The 15922-nt window shown below is 46.3% G+C and overlaps 1 protein-coding gene across 1 annotated transcript in view; it reads left to right on the plus strand.

Annotated features, from left to right (window-relative positions):
• The first annotated feature begins 3794 nt into the window (after positions 1-3794).
• Positions 3795-15922, plus strand: part of LOC142012203 (transmembrane protease serine 11D-like) — a 39858-nt gene continuing 27730 nt past the window's right edge. The window contains exon 1 of the mRNA XM_074992062.1: positions 3795-3905. The gene's annotated coding sequence lies outside the window, so the exon portion shown is untranslated. The remainder of the gene's footprint in view (positions 3906-15922) is intronic.

Consider the following 15922-nt stretch of genomic DNA (forward strand, 5'->3'; position numbering starts at 1 on the left):
TTCGAAAGAGGTATGCAAATGAGGGAAATAAAAATGCAAATAGGTGCAGATTTGCATATCTGTCACCATTTGCATATTCTTATTTCAAAATAGCTTCTTTTAAAAAAAGAAAACCAGTGTAGACACTGCTCTTTCGAAAGTAAACCTTAGAGACTAACAGATTTATTGGAGCATAAGCCTTTTCGGGCAAAGACCTGCTTCGTCAGATAGTATAAAACCTCAATTTAATAGACTGCAACAGACTTGGGAAATAATGCAATCAGGTGCCAGAGAGCAAGTTATGTTTGGTTTTGTTTTTCACATTCCTAACTGATGCACCAGGTGCAGAGGCCCTGGGGCTATGTACTGCCATAAAAAACGGAAGAAGGATTCTTTCGAGGATGGGGTTTACTTTTGAAAGAGCAGAGTCTACACTGGTTTTCTTCTTTCGAAAGAAGATATTTCAAAATGAGAATATGCAAATGAGGTACCAGATATGCAAATCTGTACTTCATTTGCAGTTGCAATTTCCCTCACTTGCATACCACTTTCAAAAGACACAGCTCATGAGTCTGAAGTTTAATTACACAGCCTATCTTCCCAAATTACAAGCAGGGTTCCTTACTCTCCTCTGGCCTCCAGCCTCGAGAACCCCAAATAGAGCCCCTGGGCCCCCAGATTAAAAATCATGATTTACACATGGCACAGCCAACCATATTCTTCCAGAAAAATCTCACCGCAGTTCACAAAGAAACTTACACTTAGCAGACCTGACTCTTAAATCACTGACACCTGGAGTAACGCCACTGATGCCAAAGGAATAATAGCAAGGTGCAAAGAAGGGGAGTAAGAGGAGAATCAGACCATGCTAGATAACATGCTAGGTAGCTCTACCATTATTGAAGCATGGTCTCTGAGGCTGTGGAGTGTGACAACTGTTCAGCAGCGTGCAGAAGTTTGAGATAACATGAACACTGTGCCCAGTTAAAATCGCATGTGGCTGGGGGTGAATGAGGTGGAATTTTAGCCCGGAGTCAGTTTGCTTAACATTCTGTATTTCATAGACTCCTAGGGCTGGAAGGGACCTCAGGAGGTCATCTAGTCGAGCCCCCTGCCTGAAGCAGGGTCAACCCTATCTAAATCATCCCAGCCAGGGCTTTGTCAAGCCAGGACTTACAAACCGATAGGGATGGAGATTCCACCACCTGTCTAGGCAACACATTCCAGTGCGTCGCCACCCTCCTGGTGAAGTAGTTTTTCCTAATATCCAACCTACACCTCTCCCACTGCAACTTGAAACCATTGCTCTTTGTTCTGCCATCCGTCTTGTCATCCATCACTAACAAGAACAGCCTCTGTCCAGCCTTTTTAGAGCTCCCACTTCAGGAACTTGAAGGCTGCTATCAAATCACCCCTCACTCTTCTCTTCTGCAAACTAAATCGGACCAAGTATCTCAGCCTCTCCTCACAGGTCATGTGCTTCAGCTCCCTCATCATTTTCGTTGCCCTCCACTGGACCTGCTCCAGTGCATCAACCTCCTTTCTATACTGGGAGGGCCCAGAACTGGATACCATCCTCCAGATGTGGCCTCACCAGTGCCAAATAGAGGGGAATAATAACTTCAAAATGTCACGAAGCTTTAATAACCCTAAGTGATCAGAATTTAGAGTTTCTTACCAGTGAGTTCAATGGAAAATACTCGAAAATTAAATGCACTTTAAATCAATTTATTGTCTTGATTTAAATCAATCTCCCTGAATAAAAGGGTCATAATTAAAATATTTTTAGCTAAGAAGCCTAAAAATAGTATCATAGCATAGGAAACTAGCTACAGGCATAAAGGGACACAAGAAGTCTTTTTATAAATACATTAGAAGCAAGAGGAAAACCAAGGACAGGGTCGGTCCGTTGCTCAGTGAGGAGGGAGAAACAGTAACAGGAAACTTGGAAATGGCAGAGATGCTTAATGACTTCTTTGTTTCGGTCTTCACCGAGAAGTCTGATGAAGGAATGCCTGACCTAGTGAATGCTAGCTGGAAAGGGGTAGGGTTAGAAGATAAAATGAAAAAAGCACACGTTAAAAATCACTTAAAAAAGTTAGATGTCTGCAAGTCATCAGGGCCTGATGAAGTGCATCCTAGGATACTCAACGAGCTGATAGAGGAGGTTTCTGAGCCTTTAGCTATCATCTTTGGAAAATCATGGGAGACAAGAGAGATTTCAGAAGACTGGAAAAAGGAGACTACAGTGCCCATCTATAAAAAGGGGAATAAGAACAACACAGGAAACTACAGACCAGGCAATTTAACTTCTGTGCCAGGAAAGATAATGGAGCAGGTAATTAAGGAAATCATCTGCAAACACTTGGAAGGTGGTAAGGTGGTAGGGAACAGGCAGCACGGATTTGTAAAGAACAAACGTCCAACCAATCTGATGTCTTTCTTGGATAGGATAATGAACCTTGTGGATAAGGGAGAAGCAGTGGATGTGGTATACCTAGACTTTAGTAAGGCATTTGTTATGGTCTTGCATGATATTTTTATTAATAAACTAGGCAAATATAACTTAGATGGGGCTACTATATGGTGGGTGTAAAACTGTCTGGAAAACCATACTCAGAGACTAGTTATTAATGGTTCTCAATCCTGCTGGAAAGGTATAACAAGTGGGGTTCTGCAATTGCCCTACCTGTGTATCTGTGTATCTAATTGGGTATCTGAAATTGACTTATTTCCCTAGTGTAGACCTGGCCTACACGCTTGTATTCTAACTTGAGTTTGATGGGCAGTTAAATTGAGATAATTACGGTCACTATGAACGCTAGTCTTGACACTTTGCAAATGTTTGTTACCTCACACAAGTGATTGACTTACCCTCTTTTTTCCAGTAAGATTACGTCAGACTTTGTACACATACACAAATGGATTGAAAAAGCTCTGTTTGACCATTTAAAATAAAAAAGGCATTCTGGCATTTCTAATCTAGCCAGCTGGAGATAACTGACAGCCAATTAACTTGAGATTAGAAGAGGACCACAAATGTTCAGCTATGGAGCTGTTAGTGGCATGACTTTGCTGATGTGGCTGAGTTACTGTAAGATCCTTCTTGTAGCTGCCCTATGCCTGCGGGAAAGAACCGCCCCATCAATATAATTAAATCATCTTGACCAGTGCTCTCCTGTGGACACGGCACTGTGTGTGCTATCAGTGAAGTCTGTGTCACTCAGAATGTATTTTCACACCCCTAAAGGATGTAAGTGATCATGTAAACATGGCCTCATCCCGCCAGACCCTTAGAAACAGGCCCTCAGCTAGTGTAAATCAACATTACTTCACTCATTAATGGGCCGGCTATGAACTGGCATAGGTATCAATTAGAGTTAATGGAATGACGCCAGTTTACACCAGCTAGGAATCTGGATGTGAATGTTCAACAATATTTCTTCAATACTCTGCAGTTTTTTTGTGTGTATTTGTTTTGTTGGTTGATCTCTTGCCCAGATACTGCACACTATTGTCTCATTAGTCTTTACCTAGCTGTCAGAGGCAGATTAATTTTATTTCCTTGAAAAAAAACACGCGAGATGTTCATGATAGACAGGTATTGTAATTGTAAGGACTAATTAATTATTGCTTGCAAAAGGCACTGGGATTCCTGGATGAAGGACACCATGCAACAGACTGTACTGTTATTGTTAGGATTACTCCCTTGAAACTGCATCACCGGCTAAAGCCTCTGTCACTGAGACTTGTTGGACTTGTTTTTTCTAACTTGTTTGTGACTCCCCTTTTAAAAATCCTAATCCAGCCCATATAACCTTGGATCTGTGCAGTGCTGCGGCACATTGGCTCGTGTTGCTCAGAGTGGCAGGCAGCCTGGATCGAACAGAAGGACTCCTCGGCCGGATCCCAGCCCGCACCCAGAGGTATGTGCAGCGTTCCCCGTCTGCTTCTTGCTGGCTGACAGCTCAGGTCAGGGGCTGATACATGGTGCAGTGAACTGCAGCCATGCGAAGATCATGCGGGTGGTGCTGGCTGGGTCTTTCCTGAGATTTAACTGGCTTCTGGGGCTGAGAACTGGTGGTCCATGCCAGTTCCTCCCCTTTTCCACATCCCCGACAAGTGATGTTTGGAGGGAGGCAGAGGAGGGAGGCCAGCTATTTCACTCTGTGGCTGGATCTGCTGCACTGTCCCTGCCTGCCCTCACTGACCTGGCCTCAGAACTCCAAGGATGTGCTGCACTGATGCAAATGCAGTGCTGCATCCTTCTCTTGCATGCATGTTGGAGGCTTGGGAAAGGGCTTGCTGCTTTCCTACTTCTGGCCAGCAGGGAAACCAGGGAAGAAAGACAAACACAGGAGGAAGGCCTGGGGCTGGAGGAAGCCTTGGGCAGGGGGCTTTTAAAGAAAATGACTTTGGGGAGAAAAACAGGCTATTGGAAAGAACGTCATCCTTGTGGCTGCCAGCCCATCCCCTGCTGGGCCCCCCAGACATGGTCATTTAGGTCCTCAGAGGTCCTGCCCAGGCCTGAAAGCAGGAACCAGGTGACAATTCCTACTCTCCTGGCTTCAGCTGAATCCCAGATATGACCTGGGATAAAGCGGGGTGGGACTTCAACAACGGCCGCCACTGCAGCCCATCTCAACTAACTGCTCTTCGGCCCCAAAAGACAATTGTTACCATCTAGGGAGGATCAGCCAAGAAGGCTTTCCTTCCGAAACGCTCAGCTAAAGGGCAAAGGAGCAAGAGATGTTGTTGTTAAAATGAAAACCCGGCTTGATACTTCACGTCTCGAAGGCTGACACTGGTTTCCCTTCTTTTCTTTGTCATGAACAAAAGGTTAAAAAGAGGTCGACTGCTGCGTTTGTGATCAGTCTCTATAGGCCAATCCCTGGGCTTTTGTTTAATGAGGTTTAAAGTTGGACAGTGACTGGACTCCACTAAAGCCTTTATTCCACCTAAATTGCTACAACGGCAGTGGAAGTCTTGTTAGAGGGGTGGAGCAGGGACTAGTTGTGAAGGGAATGCGCTCTGTGTGGAGCTTAAGTAAACAGCCAGCTGGGTGTGCTCTTGGCATGGAGTAGAAGAATGTCGGGGTAAAATGTCGTTGCCGCTGATGAGGAAAACAGGAGGTTGTGAGCACTGGGCTTGGTGCCTCATTCCTGTGCGTTGAGCATTTCACCACGCGGCGCTGGGGCAGAGTGTCCGTGGTGGATGGGGAGATACGGCGTAGCAGAAAGGACCACTGAAGAGTGCTCACCCGCTGTTTGCTTTGTGCAGCCCTGTACAGAAGAGTCTCTTCACTCTTTAAAAACTGGCCTGTGACACCCTGAACTAACTCTAACGCCGCGGGTCTCAAACTTGCGTACTGGTGATCCCTTTCCCTGGCAAGTCCCTGAGTGTAAACCCCTTTACAAATGGAAAAGACTCTTAGTTTATGTTTAGCACTGGTACAGATGCAGGTGGAGGCTGAGAGCTCACTGTGCCTCTGTCTGATAGTTTGTGACCTACTGAGGGTTCCCATCCCACAACCTGAGAACTCTCCTGTAATGAAGTTATTTCTGTGGGTAACTCCAGGGGCTCTGTGACCACTCACAGGGGAGTGTCATGTCTCAGCCAGCTGGCTTCCAGCCAAATCTGTAAAGCTTTTAGCCCATGTAGTACAGGCACATGTCTTGAGCCCCCTAAAGTCACATGTTCCTTCCTTCCTGATGCTGGCCTGGGTCTGTTTGCCTTACAAGTGGGGGCTCCTCCAGGATGAATTGCAGGAAGGTCTCAGAAGCTGGAGCCAGCGTGTAACCCCAGAGGCACTAAGACCTTCCAGAAGTTCATCCCATATCCACCCCACTTCTAAGGGCAACAGATGCAAGGCTGTTGACAGGAGGGAATGAACCTGCAACCTTAGGGGCTAAAGCCATGTGCAGTAGAGCAGAGACTTTGCTCTCAGTAGCTCTGGGGTTTCTCAGCAGCTGCTTCTATATCCCTTTCTAGCTAAACCTTCCCAGGCTCCAGTGAAGGACTCATGTCCCCCAGGCTGCTGCAGAACTGTGCTACTGTCTATTTTTCAGCTAGGGGAAGACCTGCTCAGGCTCACCCAGGGAGGTTGTGGCAAAGCTAGTGTATTCCTATACACTCTTCCACCCCACACACTGCTCTCTCAGCAGCATGCAGCTGGGGGGCTTAACAGATGTGCTACCCCTATTACCAAGGTCTCCTGCTGTTAAGCAGAGCCTGGGCAGCACCCCAGGGTTGGGGCACTCTCAGAGCCAAGAAGGTGGAGCTGATGAAATGGTTGTGCTGCACCAGCTTCTAGGTTTACTGAGCCAGCCAGCCATTGACATTAATTAATTAACATTAAGATAACACATCACATAGAGCTGGAAGGGACCTGGGGAGGTCATCAAGTGCAGTCCCCTGCCCTCTTGGCAGGACCAAGTACCACCGTGACAGATTTTTTTTCCCTCCTTCATTTGCCCCAAACCCCTTTTGTGTGTGTGTGTGTGTGTGTGTTTAAATACGGACTATTACACAGCTCTGTAATCAGATTTGCCTCCTGCCAGGAGAACTGAGTGCGCAAATGCCTGCACAAGAACAACACCCCACTAAGCTCCCATAAAAATCTCTGCAGGACCAGCTCTACCTGCCTGGTTCTCCTTGCAGGGCTGAGAGCACAGTGAATATTGTGCGTGTCAGATGACAGTAACTGGTCAGGTTCAGAACTGTGTGAAGGAAAGGGTGGTACGCGTTAAACCTCTCTAGTTTGTCACTCTCCTGTCCAGCTACATCTGTAATCCAGCATCATTTTCGTTACCCAGATGAGCACTTATCATGGGTATGGCCCAGTTTCCTTTGGTCCCTTAAAGTTTGTTTCCAGCCACCAGTCCTGGCTCTCAGTGTTCTGTGCTGTTATTTAACTGTAATTTAGCCGTAACTGTCTTCTAAGAGCCCAGAAGCAGTGGAAATGTTGGTAATGTGCTAGAAAATAGTGACCGGTGGTCCAGCAAATTCTCTTGTTCGGCACTGGTCAGGTCCCAAGGGTGCTCTGACTGGTGCTGGACGAGAGAGGTTCAATCTGCAGAATGATTGCGTTCTATGCTTTTTAAATTTAAGGCAACTCTCTGCATTTAGGGCTCGTCAGAAAGTTCCCATAAGAATATTTTTTCCACTGGAAATTTCATATTGTACAGAATCCACAAGGAAGTGTCCATTTCAGAGACATTTCATTTGAACAAATTATACAGCTTATGATATCATTGATGTTATTGGCATATTTCTGGTTTACATTTTTATATTGTAAACATAAAATAATAAACACCAAGAAGAAATAAAAAACCTAAGATGTTTGAATTTCTATCAAACTGAGACATTTTGATGGACTCTCGATCGGAGGTGACATTGGTTCTTTCTTTGCCTTAATTTTAAATAAGTTATCCAGACTGAAAATACATTTTCTTTATTGACGTGGAAAATGCAAGAAAGCAACCGCACAATAAATTAATATCAAAGAAGCACTTGCAAAGTGCCCTAGCTTAAAAATTGCAAGAAAAGATGAATTGACAAAGTGAAATGTCCCCATAAGGAAAGGTTCTAATTCAGTAGAAAAGGAGAGTTGTTAATCACTGCTAACAGACTGAGGGCAGGAATATGCTTGTGAGTAACTTCACTCACACTAATAGGCCTTGTGAACTTAAAGTTACTCAGCACACAAGTGTTTGCCCAATAAGGCCCCATGATCAGTATTGGCATTAGGGCTGAATCAAATCTTTCCATTGACATTTTTTTCTGGACTCGATGGAAATATGCAGTAATTTTTTTGAGATGGTTGTCAAAAACTTGCATTAAACATTTCTGGGAAATGATTTCTCAGCTACTTCTAATCACGCCTCACTTGCTTTGAGAAGCAGCGCTGGGTGTTTTCTTTCCAAATTATCCCATCCAACTTGATGATTTATCCTCGGTGTATATTGTAGATTGTCAAGCCACTGCATCTCCTTTGTCCTTTCTTTCAAAAATAGAGCTCTACAATGAATATAGTATTAAAAGTGTTATTGATTTATATTGTGGCATTTTCTAGATCAGGTTTCCATAGACATCTTAGTCTCCCTAAACTCTTTAATCGCCGGAGTACTTTTTTGGCAGAATGGGATGGGGGTTCAGTTGCAGAATTTTGCCCCAAAATCTTTGGGTGGCTCTGACCCAGGGACTCCGTAGTTCCAATTGTCAGAGGGCACCGGGAGCAGTGTTCCCTATAAGTCGAGCCTTCATGTGGCCACCTAGGAGAGAGTCACGTGCCTCCACCTTGAATAGCAGAGCGCTTATAGCTGCCTACAGCCAGCTGCATAGATGTCTATTGGTGGTGCACGTTGGCACATGCCTTTGTGCACATAAGACAATATATTCCGCACCTGAATGGAAACAATGGAGGGAACATTGACTGAGAGTGCTTAAGAGTTCATAGAGATCTGGTGGATCAGATGCATGCCTAACTGTACATCAAAAGGTAGCATGTAACTGTTTGGTGCTTTCAGAGTTTTCTGTGTACCCTCATTAAAGTGACTGATTACTCAGAGCCACTTTGAAGCTCAGTGTTCCTAGCTGATACTAAGGGAGGGGAAAGGCTGATGGAATTGCTGAGTGCCTGAGCAAGGTGGGATACCGCTGGCTCCCTGTTCCTAGAAGGGGTGGGGCCTCAGATGGAAGGGGTGGGGCTAAGGCAGCCGACCAATGTGTGCCCTCCTGGAGTGCCCTGCACTGCTCCCCTCTCCTCCTGCCAGCCCCAGAGCAGCCTGAAGCGCTCCATGCAGTGATTTAGACGGCTTGGGGCTCCGGCCGCCACCACTGCACAGGCTTACAAGAACATAATCCAATGCTAGGGCTCCCTCTGTAACACTTATGAGATAACAAATTACTTGGCCTAGCACACTTACACCTTTCTCTGAAGGTCTGACATTAAGAGACAGAGGACCAGCCTCACCACAGGCATGCCCCGTGAAGCTGAAGGTCCAAATGGGGAGTTTTAAGTGATTAAGCAATACTGCAATGTTCAGCTAATAGCCATGTAAGGCCAACAGACCTGGGTCATTGGCAGAAGGGAATGACTCTGCAACCTTAGGGGTTAAAGCCATGTGCTCTACCACATGAGCTAAAACCAGCTGGATGCAGAGCACAGACTTCGCTCTCCCTGGGTGGTGGTGGTCTCAGTGCCCCTGGGGTTACAGTTTAACAGGAGGTCGAGAAGCTGAAGAGCGGACAAGTGGAGCGTTGGAACTCTGACAGACCCGAGCATGGATATTTTGTAGGGCCTTGGCACCGCTTACTTCTGCCCAATCTACTATGCCTATATGTTATTTCCTCACCCTAGGGAATCTTGGGGCACCCTCTCGCTATAGATGAGTATACTATGACGATTATTCCTACATGTTAATGAGGATTCTCATTCCTCAACCATTGCATTTGGTCTTCCTTGGGACTTTTCTGCTTGGCAGCATGCCCTGTGGTTACCACCTGGTTCTGGGCACCAGATAAACCAGCTCAGCTTTAGGTTCGGATCCCTCATTTAATTCCCTAAAACCGAGGAGTAACCGAGTTGTTATTTTATCCAGGCTGAAGGCTGCAAGAGCTTATGCTAACTTTACGAATGTGCTTTAGCTGTTCCTACAGGATACAGCCCTGTAAGTTTCTTGCATTACAGCTTAATATTATGGATAACTATAATTACCTATCATGAATACAGCAAAGCCCCTGAAATACTGTCCAGTGACAGCTGGATATAATAACTGAGTCGTATAAATCAGCTCAAGAAGAGCATGTTATCTGGTATAGCAGGCTAGCAATGTAACACTATAGGCTACACTAACAAAAACATTAAGACTGAAAATGAGCAGAAATTAATGTAGTGGCAACAATCTCTGCAGGAATATAAATTTCCCGGTGTAAAACTGACAAGAAGATGTAGTTTTGGAGATCTATAACCATGGAGAAAGAAGCAATAAGATGTCTTCCAGTCACTGCAAAGGACATAGTGACAAGGGGATCTCCCTACCAGTGGTTTGAGCATTGGCCTGCTAAACCCAGGGTTGTGAGCTCAAGCCTTGAGGAGGCTATTTGGGGATTGGGGCAAATAGATATCAGGGATGATGCTTGGTCATGCCAAGAGGGTAGGGGACTGGCCTAGATGACCTCCCAGGGTCCCTTCCAGTTCTAGGAGATGAGTGTCTCCAATTGTGAGTGAAGGAAATGAGCCTGAACTTGCTGACAGAGTAAGCTTACCTTGGATCAGTGTACTGAGCCCTGTGCTGTTTCAGAATTTGTTGTGAATTGGAGCAAATCACAAAGACCCAACTACCTACAAAACAACACTGAAAAAAGCTCATTTTGATTCAATATTGTTTCTATTTTGACTTTTTAATATTTAATTTCCACTAATATATCATTTCAAAACTTCTGAAAGAAAACAAGATGGTAGGGAACAGCCAGCATGGATTTGTAAAGAGCAAATAATGCCAGGCCAATCTGATAGCTTTCTTTCATAGGATAACAAGTCTTGTGGCTAAGGGAGAAGTGGTAGATGTGGTATACGTAGACTATAGTAAGGTATTTGATATGCTCTTGCATGACCTTCTTATCAATACTAGGCAAATACAACTTAGGTGGGGCTACTATAAGTTGGATGCATACCTGGCTGGATAACCGTTCTCAGAGAGTAGTTATTAACAGTCCACAATCACGCTGGAAAGGCATAATAAGTGGGGTCCCACAGGAGGCTGTTTTAGGATCTGTTATGCTCAATATCTTCATCAGTGATTTAGATATTGGCACAGAGAGTACGCTTGTTAAGAGTGCAGATGATATTAAGCTGAGAAAGGCTGCAAGTGCTTTGCAGGATAGGGTTATAATTCAAAATGATCTGGGTAAACTGGAGAAATGGTCTGAGGTAAATAGGATGACGTTCATTTAAGACAAATGCAAAGTGCTCCACTTAGGAAGGCCCAAGCAGTTTCAAACATACAGAATGGGAAAAGATTCCCTAGGATGGAGTACTGCAGAAAGGAGTCTGGGGTCAGAGTGGACCACAAGCTAAGCATATGAGTCAACAGTGTGATGTTGTTGCAAAAAAAGCAAACATGATTCTGGGATGCATTAACAGGATTGCTAACATGAGAAGTCATTCTTTTGCTCTACTCTGCGCTGATTAGCTCTCAATTGGAGTATTCTGTCCAGTTCTGGGCACCACATTTCAAGAGGGATGTGGAGAAATTGGAGAAGGTCCAGAGAAGAGCAACAAGAATGAGTAAAGGTCTACAGAACATGAGCTATGAAGGAAGGCTGAAAGATATGGGCTTATTCTTCTTGGCTTCTGAGGCTCACGCTTCAGCAAGGAAGGTTTAGGTTGGACATTAGGTAAAACTTCCTGACTGTCATGGTGGTTAAACACTAGAATAAATTGGCTAGGGTGGTAGTGGTATCTTCATCACTGAAGGTATTTAAGAGCAGATTAGAGAAACACCTGTCAGGGATGGTCTAGATGGTTCTTAGTCCTGCCATGAGGGCCGGGAACTCAAAGTGATGACCTCTTGAGGCCCCTTCCAGTTCTAGAGTTCTATGATTCTATAAATCAGTATGTTTCGAAGCCCTGCCAAAATCTGCTGAAAATTCCTGATGCATTGTAGTTGCAGGAGGATAATTATGGGTGTTCTCCCATCACACCCTTTATTGTACTGGAGCTGAGATTTTCCTTGTGAAAGGGGAGTTGATGGGAGGAGTATTTATCTCCTCTATCTCTGAATCTCTGTCAGCTTACTTCATCCCTGTGCTTTCCTGATCAACTCTTTCCCCTTGCAACTCTGTTAAACTTGCACGAGGAAAGCAGGACACAAACAAATGGGAGGAGGTGGGATAACATATGTTTCTCCCCCAGTTACTTTGAGCAGCAGCTGCCACGTCTTACACACTGATGAGTTTTTGCCTTAAGTGTGAATGAATGGAGCTGTAGTGTTGCAGAGCACAGGGTCCAGCTGAGAGATGCAGTCTCATTTTCCAAGCCTGGTTACGCTGAGCAGGGTGGCTCAGAGCTGGAGAAGGAAGTTTGCTGTTTAGAAAGAAAGCTGTGAAGCTGTCTTGACCTTCACATACTGACAAAGATGAGGACAATTTCATTGTGTCTGTAAAACTTAAGAACCACAGCTGCTGTTGACCCTAGTGGTTTGGTGGTGGCCTTTTCTGAAACTAGGCCCTAGTTTAAAGCTCTTACCCCCACTCAGAAAAGACTGTCAGAAAAAAGTCTTCTGAAAGTAGCGCACCTCTCTTTAACACTCATACATACATTTGCTCAAGCAAAAGTGTGTGCTTCATTTGCGCATGTAAATACAATTGCTTGAGCAGGTGGGAGAGCTGTGCATGCCAAAGCTTACATAAACTTTCCAGGATTTTAGTGTTCACAACCTGGATGGAAGAGAGGTCAATGTGTCCAGCAGGTTGGTGGGAGGTGGCAGGCCACTGGTCCCTCCCTGAAGAATCATAGACCTGCAAGTAACCTTGAGAGGTGATCAAGTCCAGTCCTCTGCTGTCATGGCAGGACCAAGAAGACACCCCACAGGATATAAAATGGTGTTTGCTTGAGGAGCAGGTCCACGTGGCTTGTGGTGGCCTCAGATTGTGCCTTCAATTACACCTATCCAGCCCTGTTGCCTGCATACTCTGTACTCACCAACGCCTCTATAATCCCAGCAAGGCTAATGGGGTTGAGCCACAATTGCAGAGGAAATAACATGAAATAATGGGCTTGTGCAAGTATCATGGAGGACATAATCTAGCTGGAGGAATCTTTATCACAGCTGGTGATGCCAGAGAGAGAAAGCCCCAGTCTGACACTTGGAAGCAGGGTTGGTGCTTGATAAATAAAGACCATCCAATAGGGCACAGCTGAGGCCCGGTGAAGCTGGAAATGCCCAGTGTGAGAGGAGAACTGTTGTCTCCCAAGCAGAGGATCTGTACTGCCTTTGTCACCAGGACACATCTATGTTGTAGGGATCAGCACTCCTGCCTGGCAGAACTCCTAGCCCCTCCGCTGCAGTGCTCCCGAAAGCATAATACGTGGGAGTCTCACGTATGCTAGCCACAGCATTTTGCCTGCTGCGGGCAATGATTGTTCCCTTTTGTGGGAGGAGGTCTTGATGGGGCATTATCTCCACCCATCTGTTCCCCAGAGTAGGATCGCTCTGCACCAACTGCGCCCCACTGACAGGCCGGTCTAGAGGAGAAGGCTGGGATGGCTGCCAGGGGCCTGTAACAACTTCTGACGAGCCAGCCTTCCCACAGAAGGATTAAGAAGTGAGTCACCTCCAGCTCCTCCCTTGCTTACCGCACACACACAAGTTCTGTCCAAATCTTGCTGCTTTGTTTCAAAACTCCCCATCCATGAGCCACGCTCATGGACTCTCCATGGCCCTCCTCCATGGCATTTCTCAGACCCGGTCTTTCCCCAGACACGCTCGCTCATATCCTCACTCTGGGCTGCCGACACCCACGGTGCCCCTTCTTGGTTCACTCAACCCCCACTGCTAGATTCGTCCTCCTTGCCCTCCCAGCCTGGAATCCCTCCCCTGGCTCTCCCCATTTGTCCGCCTCATGTTTGAGATGCGTCTTCACCGTCACACCTCGTCCCCTCACTCCCTGCTTTTCTCTCTGGCTGTGCTGCTAGCCTTGTCCACCTCTTGGCCAGACCCTCACACAAACACCTTCCATGTGCCTGCCTGCCACCCTGCGTGCAAGGGACTGCCGGCTGGAAAGCATCTGCCAAGGTCTGTACCCCCCTCTGCTCCTCCTCACCAGCTCACCTTAGCTGGGGAGCTCTGAAGACATCTGCCAGTCAGTGATGGCTGTCCTGAGCAGCACGTGGGGAGAGCTGGCACCTACTCCAGTGTCAAAAATGAATGCAAGTGTCTGTGTCTGTGTCTGTGTCTGTGTACACACATGATGTGGTTATAAAACTAAATCCCTCCACCTTTAAACCTTCTGCTGTCACTCATCTCAGACTGCAAGTGTCTTTGGGCAGGGACTTTCTTGGCTCCTATGTTTGTACAGTGCATAGCACAGCAGGGCTCGAGTCTTGGCTGGAGCTCTGGGTGCTGTTGCAATAATTTGTTGGCATATCAGTCACTAGAGAATTTTCCACCATACTGATTGCCGGCTGGAAAAGGGTACAGGCTGCATGCTAGCTGGTGGGCACGAGGGGGCCATATGGACCCACCACGCTCTATACCAGAACTCCACCCATCAGGACAAGGCAGCATGTGATATTCTTTAGGGCTGGCCAGCTTGGCTGGCAGGAGTGATGTGGTACATCTCCTTAAAATACTAGAACTGGAAGGGACCTCGAGCAGCCAAATCCAGTCCCCTGCCCTCATAGCAGGACAAAGCACCTTCTCTTATCATCCCTGTTAGACATTGATCCAACCTGTTCTTAAATATCTCCAGTGGGGAAGATTCACCAACTATCCCAGACAATTTATTCCAGCTCTTAGCCCTTCCCAGTCTGCCTCTGACCCTTTGGAGGAGACCAAAGCCTCAGGGTTCGTGAAGGGGAACAGACCCTGTGCTTCGAGGAGTGCCTGGCAGCCTTTGAACAGTGGGATCTAAGTGATGGAGGCTTCTTGTGGAGTCTCCCCATGCCCCTTCCTGGGTTGATTTCCTGGCTCGGCTGCCACAAAATGTTCCATGGCCTCCCTACAAGCCACTACATCTGTGTTAGTTCTTCCATCTCTAAACAGGGAATGGTGATATTTCTCCCACCCCAGATTAGTTTTTTGCTTGTTTTGATGCTAAGTTCTTCGGGGCTGGCTGGGGCTGGCTCTTGCGATGTGTTTACAAAGTGCCTAACCCCGTGTGGCCCTCATCCCACTTGGGGAGTCTGGGATGCTACTGTGATGAGCTGCTTCAGAAGAGTCCAGGAGATTAGCTCCTGGGTTGGGAGTTTTGCAGAGAGCTGAAAGAAAGCATGCAGAAATCGGATTGAATTATTCACGCTGTGTGACACTTGTGTTCAGACTCAAGCACGGTGCACCTGTTACTGGCTGCAAAATACTCACTGCCTTAGAAAATGCAGTGGCTGCATCTGGACTGAAAGACTAAACCCTAAGCAGAGAGGATTACTTCATGCCTTTATACATTACCCCAGTCTTGATAAGTAGGCTCCCTTCACATCACTGAGAGGGATGCGATGCTTTCCCCCCAAGTGGAGAGCCGATTCTCCAACCAGCAAGCAAACGATTTTCCTGGCTTGGATCTGAGTCAGGGGATTACCAGCCTGGAGAGTAATGTTGCATGCTGTTTGAATAATCTGATAATTGCCTCTCAGGGTAGTGTTTGAAACTTGCCAGGGAAAGACACCCAGCCTTTGGAATGTTTTGTTGTGAAGTTAGAAGAGTAATTGCTGGAGAGAGTCCATTGCTTATTTTTTTTGCAAAAAGCTCGAGCCAAGACAGGCATTGTGAGCTGTGTCCTAAGAGAGAGATGAGAGTGAGCTTTCCTCTTTGGCTGGCAGAGTCTTTGAATCAAGTTGCAGAAGCAGTCAGGAGCTGGTTAGGATAAAGTAGACTTCTGCAGGGGCTAAAGATCCCAGATGAGGCCCTGCTGCTGAGAACAGCTGCTGGCACCTCTTGCATGTTTGTCCCTGAGATCAGGATTTTTGTTGAGGGGGAACGTGAAGGTGCGGAATAGGCCGAGAAGGAGTCCTTGGGTCCTACCTGAATGAGGGCTTTGTATCTCAGAGTGAGTCAGCAGCCTTTGTAACATTCTCAGCCACCATCTGTGCTACCCAACAGGCAGGCAGTCACTGGGTGAGCTATCATGAAGCCTTGCATGTCCAAACAGCATAGAGAAGCTCCATCTTGAGATGAAAAGGACATGGGCCACAACCTTCAAAAGCAGAGACCTCAAGTTATGT

Source organism: Carettochelys insculpta, chromosome 4, assembly GCF_033958435.1.
Source record: "Carettochelys insculpta isolate YL-2023 chromosome 4, ASM3395843v1, whole genome shotgun sequence".
NCBI classification, from domain to species: Eukaryota; Metazoa; Chordata; order Testudines; family Carettochelyidae; genus Carettochelys; species Carettochelys insculpta.